The sequence below is a fragment of the Lactuca saligna genome, chromosome 3 (assembly GCF_052625555.1).
Source record: "Lactuca saligna cultivar CGN05327 chromosome 3, ASM5262555v1, whole genome shotgun sequence".
NCBI classification, from domain to species: Eukaryota; Viridiplantae; Streptophyta; class Magnoliopsida; order Asterales; family Asteraceae; genus Lactuca; species Lactuca saligna.
The window spans coordinates 16062237-16070379 of NC_136419.1; the positions used below are offsets into that span (position 1 = coordinate 16062237).

The following is an 8143-nucleotide window of genomic DNA, read 5'->3' on the forward strand; positions in this document are numbered from 1 at the left end:
AACTGTGTCCAACCTTTATGAAGAGTTCATGTTAATCTTTGATAAACCCAAGAAAGCTATCACATATGAAGCTAAAGTAGTGGATAATAAAGTCGACGAACTTAAGAAGATTATTGATGATGCGGCGAAAGACATACCTCAATAATCGTCCACTGCGAAAGAACCTTAAGACACGTACTCTACTTTCCAGGGGGAGAATTCTACATTTAACACACAATTCCAGGGGGAGGGTTTCACATCACCCATTTCTTCTGAGCATCCTTCTGATGGTGACTTCTCCCAACCAACTATGACCCACGAAACTCCATTCACAGGAAATGATTCAATTTCTAAGGACAACAAGTTCGCACCATTCGAGGGGGAGAATAAAGAAATGAATGACGATTTGAAGACTCAGTCAGTTCTATTTGAATTCGAGTAAGTAAACGTTGAGCTAAATCCATCCTTAGATCCAAATTATCCGCCCATGACCAAATGGACAAGAGATCACCCAAAAGCTCAAGTTACTGGTGAATCCTCTGCATGAGTTCTTACCCGTTCTCAACTAAAAGCAAAGCAAACTCCATTATTCTCCAAAGTTAAATTTCGTATGTTTAACTCTTTATTTTCCAAGATTGAACCCAAAACCATCAACACTGCTCTTGCTTATTCTGACTAGGTGCAAGAGATGCAAGATGAACTCAACAAGTGTGAACGAAACAAAGTTTGGAGACTAATTCCAACTCCTCCAGATGCATCGGTTGTTGGTTTAAAGTGGGTGTTTCGGAATAAAATGGAAAAAGAAGGAAATGTCATCAGAAACAAAGCGAGGCTTGTGGTAAAAGGTTACTGTCAGGAAGAAGGCATTGACTACGAAGAAACTTTCGCACCCGTTTCTAGGTTGGAATCTGTTCGCATCTTCTTGGCATATGCAACTCACAAAAATTTTGAAGTCTTTCAAATGGGTGTGAAGTGTGCATTCTTAAATGGTGAACTGGAAGAAACTATCTATATGGAGCAACCACCTGGTTTTGTAAACGAAAAATACCCCAACCATTGCTATATTCTTGACAAAGCAGTTTACGGTTTGAAACAAGCTCCAAGGGCCTAGTATGAAACAATAACTCGTTTTCTTAAAATGTCCAAATTCAAGCAAGGTTCGGTTGACCCAACCTTCTTTCACAAGAAAGAGGGTGACCACTTGATTATTGTATAAATTTATGTTGATGACATCATCTTCGGATCCACTAATCCCAACCTAACAGCTGAGTTCCGAAAGCTGATGGAAACTAAGTTTGAGATGAGCTCAATGGGTCCAATTAACTTCTTTCTTGGATTAAACATAAGACATGAACTGGAAGGAATTTTCATCAATCAGGAGGCTTACACGAAGACCCTACTTGCTAAGTTTGGAATGCTGGGAGACTCAAAGGCGAAATTTCCAATGGCATTCAGAAACAAACTAACTCCTTTGCTGGATAAACCTGCTGCTGATATTACCCTTTTATCGTCAGATGATAGGTTCACTCATGTATCTAACAACTAATAGACCAGATATTATGTTTTCAGTTTGTTACTGTGCTAGGTTCCAAGTCAACCCACACGAACTTCATATGCTAGTTGTAACGAATATCTTCCGGTATCTAAAACGAACGTCTTCTCTTGGAATTTGGTCTCCTGCGAACTCAGGTTTCTTAGTACAAGCATTCTCAGATGGGAGGTGGAACACTGCGGTACCCTAAACCCTTATTTTGATTATCTTTAAATTTTAATTGTTTTTCAATCATGGATGCAACTACCTCACTTGACCCATCATATATTCTAAAATTAAAATATACGTTTAAACTTATTTTTTAAAGAGTCAAGCTCGACAGTCAAATCAGCAAGTTGTCTTTTAATATAGTTATAGTTTTCACATTTGTTGCTATATTCTTCTTGAAGTTTTCGAATGTCCTTGATTTTGGCGTCTAGTTGTTCTTTTAAGGGTTTTTGGCCTTTCCTAAGTGTATATCTTTCATATTTAAGATCTTCATTTTCCCTTTTTAGCAAATCAATTTGTTCGCGAACAAATTTTATTGTAGCTTCACAAGACGGAGTACATGAAGCTTCATTGACTGGGATGCTTGAAGAACTCATTGTTTCCTAAAAATTCCCTTTGACTAAAAACTCAAAAGTCAACCTTAAAAGTCATATTTAAAAAAATCAAACTTAAAACTCAAACTTTAAAAAGTCAAACCGAAAAGCTAAATTTGAAATTTTGAAAGTTAAACAAGAAAGTCAAAGTTTAAAGTTAAAGGTCAAACTTGGAAGTCAAAGTCAATTTTTAATGTCAAAAATAAAAATAAAAGTCAAAAATAAAAATAAAAGTCAGAAATTAAAAACTAAAATTTTGGTTGAAAATGAAATTTAAAAATAAAAAGAAATTGATTTTTGGGTTAAAAGTGTTAAAATTGCGAAAATGGAATCAAAACAGGGAGTCCTTTTGAGTTAAATTGGGAAGGAGAGTAGTGTGTGGCGTGCTAGTCCAACTGGTAAGGCGGAGGGTTGAAGAGGCAGGGGGCCTGAGTTCGAAACTTGGCAACCCCAAAAAAAAAAATTAGTAAACAAGCTGCGAATGCGAGGACTACGTGTTGCAGGGCCGAGAACGAAGCTAACCGCACACAAGGTTGCTGAGCCGTGAACCCTTCTTGGTCGTATACGAACTGCGGACCGCAAACCCACCAAGGACCGTTATCCCACCGAGGACTGGCCGTGAAAGCTGCTTCGGGGCCAAGAACCCTTCTTCGGTGCGCGAAAAAACAACGTTTTTTCACCATTTTTGCTCCAAAACTCGTATTTACGAAAAACTCAATGAACAAACCCCCACTATTTGCACCGAGGACTGGCCGTGAAAGCTGCTTCGGGGCCAAGAACCCTTCTTCGGTGCGCGAAAAAACAACGTTTTTTCACCATTTTTGCTCCAAAACTTGTATTTACGAAAAACTCAATGAACAAACCCCCACTATTTTGCCAAGAACTATCCAAAAACGCAAAAATCCTTCAAGAAAAAAGATCAAAAACGCTCCAAATCTGGCCAAATTGATTGATACAATCCAAGCTCTGATACCAATTGTAAAGTCCCAAATCCAAGGAACCAAACCAGTGACCGAACAAAGAACAAGCAAAATAAATAAGAATGGAGTAAGAGAAGGAATTAATCAAGCAATGCACACGATTTTATAGCAGGGTCGTAAACCGTCTGGTACACCTTGAAAACACACACAGCTAACGTCACTTAACACTGACAAGACAGACCCTATTTATATGAGCATGACTAACCGCATACGGGTTCATGGCCGTGAACACCAAACAACCGTGAACAATATGACCGCAAACACCAAATTCGACCAAAACCCTACCATGACCAATACATATAGTTGCCCAGCCCAAACCACTAAATTATGACCTAAGACTCGTTGGTATACATTGAAATAATGTTAGCCTCACATAAAGCTATCCTTTCTTTTCCCATTACTTGCAACGATATAATAGACTTTGATTATTATTGTTTTCTTTTTATTTTCCTTTTCTTGTGGTTTATCTCCCCTCCATTTTTAAATATTGATGTTTCTTTGAAGCCTTCCATGTTCTTCTTGGCATATCCTTAGTTTATAATGTTGTATGTTGATTAATTCCTTGAGTTGGTTTCACTTTCCAATCTTTCCTTGCGATTTTTAATTATAAAATAAATTATGCATTTGCTTTTCCTTTTACATCATGGTGGATGCACAAGTGATAATGCTGTAATATGGTTTCTCTCGGTGACATGCTTAAAAATGTTGAAGAAGAAAACTTTGGACATATTTCTAAAATCTTAAAGCATCTAAAATAAAAATAAATAAATAAATAAATAAATTTAAAAAAAAAACGTATAAAATAGGTATCAAATGATTTATCCACGTATAAATATAAAATATTTCATAATAACCTATTATAACATCTAAAAATATCTCTACCAATTGGAAAACATGCACTCCAAAGTTCGATTGGTTTCCTTGTGTTGGTATTTATTATACCCACTAGACCAACAGTATAACTTCAGCAAGGATATAAAAGTTCACCTTCATATGTTTCACCTGAACTAAATTCATTGGAGAGTTCCACTTTGATATTACATGCATTTTTGCTAGGCTTTTAAAACTCAAGACTCCTATGTTTTACTATAGTGTCATACTTTCAAAATTTTCTATTACAGCTTATCATTTTTATAAATCTATAACTATAGCAACAAAAAATCTATGTATTATATCAAATTTACCAATTTGCTTTAAAGAAATTTTTATTGTTATAATAGAGTAAAGTTTTTAAAGTATTATGTCTTATTAAAAAAAAAAAAAAGTACAATGTTAAATTGGGTAGACATTTCAGAGTACAATGTCTTAATAAGATTTTTATTTTAAAGTATAATGCTGTTATACAACGAAATGGAAGATGAACACAATAATACACAAATAAATAAAATTATGTTACTATTTCTGGCATTCGTCCCAATAAAAAGGGGTAAACTTTGACCTCTAAAGTCCAACAAACTTAAACAGTATCGCCCCATTAGAATGTGTATACTCATTTTAAAAGAATCATAAATAAATAACTATTTATTGATTGTCGGGTAAGTTCATATCTTTATTTCAATACTTGGTGTTAAATCGATTTAATACCTGTTTTCCAAATGTCATTATTTAATAACTACACAGTTTTTTTTTTTCAAAGAAACTGATATGTAATTTTAGCGATTACAACATTGCAGTTTTAAAATCCTGATGTTACGCTATTTATTTTAATTACAAATAACAACATAAACAAATAGTTGCAAAGATATCCTTTTATAATTTTCTCTCTGTCTCCATTTGAAACTTTTTTTCACCTACTTCGAAAATTTTCCAATATCCTACAACATACCCAATTAAAATCCGAAAAAGAAAGTGTTTTTTTTTCCACGAGCTCAAAATCTTCCAAAGCATATGCCAGTGATACCAAACAAAAAAGAGAAAAGTTGGTGTTCTTACTGGCTTTGATTTTTTATACACGTGTATTTTATTTTTATGTAGGCGTGTTTTGATTTTTTATTCGTGTGTTTTTTATTTTTATTGGAGGCCTGTTTGATTTTTGAGACAATTTTCCTTATTAAACATTAAAATATATTTGTCCAACATAATACCTAAATATTGTATTTGACCTTAACCCTTTATAATATTAGATTTGCTCAAATCTGTTTTTTTTATTTATATATTTTTATAATTCTTTTCAATATTTTAAAATCATTAAAACTGGAAAAAGTAAAAAATAAATAAATAAATAAATTGACCATATTGCCCTTGCCTTCTAAATCGCAAAAGTTTAGTCAGCCAACTAACTTGAACTTTAACATCCAAAGCCAAATTGGGTCACAAAGTGTTTACTTTTTTTAGAATAAAAACACATGAAACACAAGTCAAACTTGTACTTGCAGACACACACACAAGATATTTTGAAATATGAAAAAGAATTATAAAACATTAAAAAAAAAAAAAAAAATTGACAAATCCGATATTTTAAAGGATTATAGAGAGCAACTACTAGAAAAATGGGGATTACCGACATACTATTTCAGTCTTTAGTGACAGATATTTTCGTCACTAACATGATATTTTTTTTTAAACAGTAAAAATAAAAGTCCATTTTTTAAACCACAATAGAACTCCCTTCATTAACCTGTTAATAGAATTTAAGATATTGAATAGATTTTCACGTCAAAAACCTTGAAACAAAATTGGAATGACAAAAACTTACAAGAACAACTAGCGGAAGCATGATCTATTATGTTTACTAGAGTCTCATCTCCATCTAGCAATATTTCACCAAACCACCCTATAACATATGTAAATACTAAACACTCAAACAAAAGTTCACTAGAGATTTTAAAAAAAAAAAAAAAAAAAAAAAAAAAGGCATCTTTAAGCCAGGGTACTTACTGGAATGCTTCCAAGATTCAACACCCTGATTAATTTTCAAATCAACGAATAGCATGTTTCATATATCATATATGTAGCAGCAGTCTGTTTACAAAACTTGTTAGATACCAAAGGACTTTGTAATAGTTGATTAGTTATAGTTAAACCTAAGATTTGGACAATTGGCTACAGCTTCACCCCTAATCCCTTTAACCCTCTCCCACAGGGACAATTGATATAAAAACTTGAAACCGCAGGGACATTTCCACTGAAAGACGATTTTGCATCCTTCAGTACATATGACAACGAAACTGTATATGCGACAAACCCTAGGATAAACCCTCAACCTAAAATCAACAATAACACAAATGATAAATCCTAAAACCGACAACTACATAAAGAATACAAAAAATTATCAATTCTCACTTTGACAAAGTCTGATGGTAATAAAATCGATATTTAAGAATATTAAGTGATGAATGTTTTACCCAAATGGATGGTGGCTGCCGGCGGTGGGAGATTGGAGATGGATCCCGGATGACGATGGTGGCTGACATGAAATTCCGTAAGGCTGAGGATGATGGCTGCTGACCTACGGTGGTGGAGCAGTGGTGACGAAGTCTTCTACTGTAGTATTAGAATATATATATATATATATATATATATATATATATATATATATATATATATATATATATAGAGAGAGAGAGAGAGAGAGAGAGAGAGAAGGCGGAGCGGTGAGGGTTTGGTGAGCATCGTCTTCCAGAATCGGTGGCGGCAGCGGCGATGAGGCTTTCCAGCGAGGGGGAGCATTAGTCGAGCGATGGCGGCGAGGGTGAACGGTGATGGGGATGGCACATGAAGGAGAAGGAGAAGAAGGGGAAGGGGGCGACGTAAGAGAGGAAGAAGATGAGCGGAGGGAAACTTGAGAAAAAAGAGGGAGTTCAGAAACCTAGCCAATTCAGGCAAGCCGGATGTATTTGATTTTTTGACCGATAAATAAATAAATAAAACTAGGGAAGAACCCGCGGGACAGGATAGCATAGGAGAAATAGACAAAGCCGAAAAAATAAAAAAAGGGGTAATATATAAATTTAGATATGAAAATGGATATTTCTGGGTATAGATATACGCTCCGCGAAATCTATCTTAGCTTTGCAGAATGGTAAAATCGTAACTAAATTAATGTAAAAAAAAAAAAACAAAAAAAAAACCTTCAAGATCCATTCCGCGGAGCTCCGCTGAGGTAGCTCCAAGTAATGGATCATAAGGTTTTTTTTTCCGCATCGATTATTCGGAGTTTATATTAATTATCCAACTAATTATTTTCAAAAAAAATATTATCATACTATCATAATCTTTTCTTGAAAATAATTAGTTGGTGAATAAATATAAACCCCGAAGAATCGATCAAAAAAAAAAAAAAAAACTTTAGATCCATTCATCGGAGCTCCACGGAATCTACTATAGCTCCACGGAATGGATCTTGAATTTTTTTATACGTTAATTTAATTTCGATTTTGACATTTCGCGGAGCTACAGTAGATCCCACGGAGCTCCGTGGAGCTACCTCCTCGGAATGCATGTCTATACCCGGAAATGTTCATTTTCATGTCTAAAATTTGAATATACCTCCTATTTTTTTGGCTATTGCCAGTATTTTCCCAAAATTTATTGAGTTACATCCGCCTGATTCATTTGCCCCAATTTCCATTTTTTTTTAAAGTGAAGCTATATCGTATTACCTTTTATTATTAGTATTACTGAAAAAGTTCAAAATGTCATACCAATAGCTATAAAAATCAAAACAAACTATGTTGCAGCTATCCAAAGAAAGTCTATAATATAATCCAAAATTATAATTTTCTCATGCCATAAATCAATAAAAAAACATCATCCCATAAACCGGTAAAAAGTGAAACATAATTTTCTGAAAGATTGATTATTGGAACCTATAGGCCCATGTGTTGTGAAGGTGGGACCGAGACTATATCGTTTATCTGATGTGGATTCATATAAAATCCATCTAAGCTACCACTACCCGAGCCTGCAGAGGTTTGAGCTTGAATTGCATGAACAACAATTGGAATTCTTGTTATATGTCTAGAAGAGTGTGCAGAGTACCTTACAATCCCATTCGCATCGTTTGACTGCACAATATTGGAAGCAGAAAATAGCAATCTTATTATCCAATG

At 34.3% G+C, this 8143-nt stretch overlaps 1 long non-coding RNA gene across 3 annotated transcripts; it reads right to left on the reverse strand.

Moving 5' to 3' along the window:
• Positions 1 to 5397: 5397 nt before the first annotated feature.
• LOC145034578 (uncharacterized) lies at positions 5398 to 6979 on the reverse strand. Of its 3 annotated transcripts, none has more exons than XR_013678112.1 (3): positions 6437 to 6973; positions 5788 to 6295; positions 5398 to 5709 (listed from the first exon to the last, which is right to left on the reverse strand). It is a non-coding gene; the product is annotated as an uncharacterized LOC145034578 (long non-coding RNA). The 3 variants fall into 3 exon arrangements; XR_013678113.1 differs by having other exon boundaries at positions 5398 to 5865; positions 5970 to 6295; positions 6437 to 6968; XR_013678111.1 differs by having other exon boundaries at positions 5398 to 6295; positions 6437 to 6979.
• Between the last annotated feature and the right edge of the window lie 1164 nt (positions 6980 to 8143).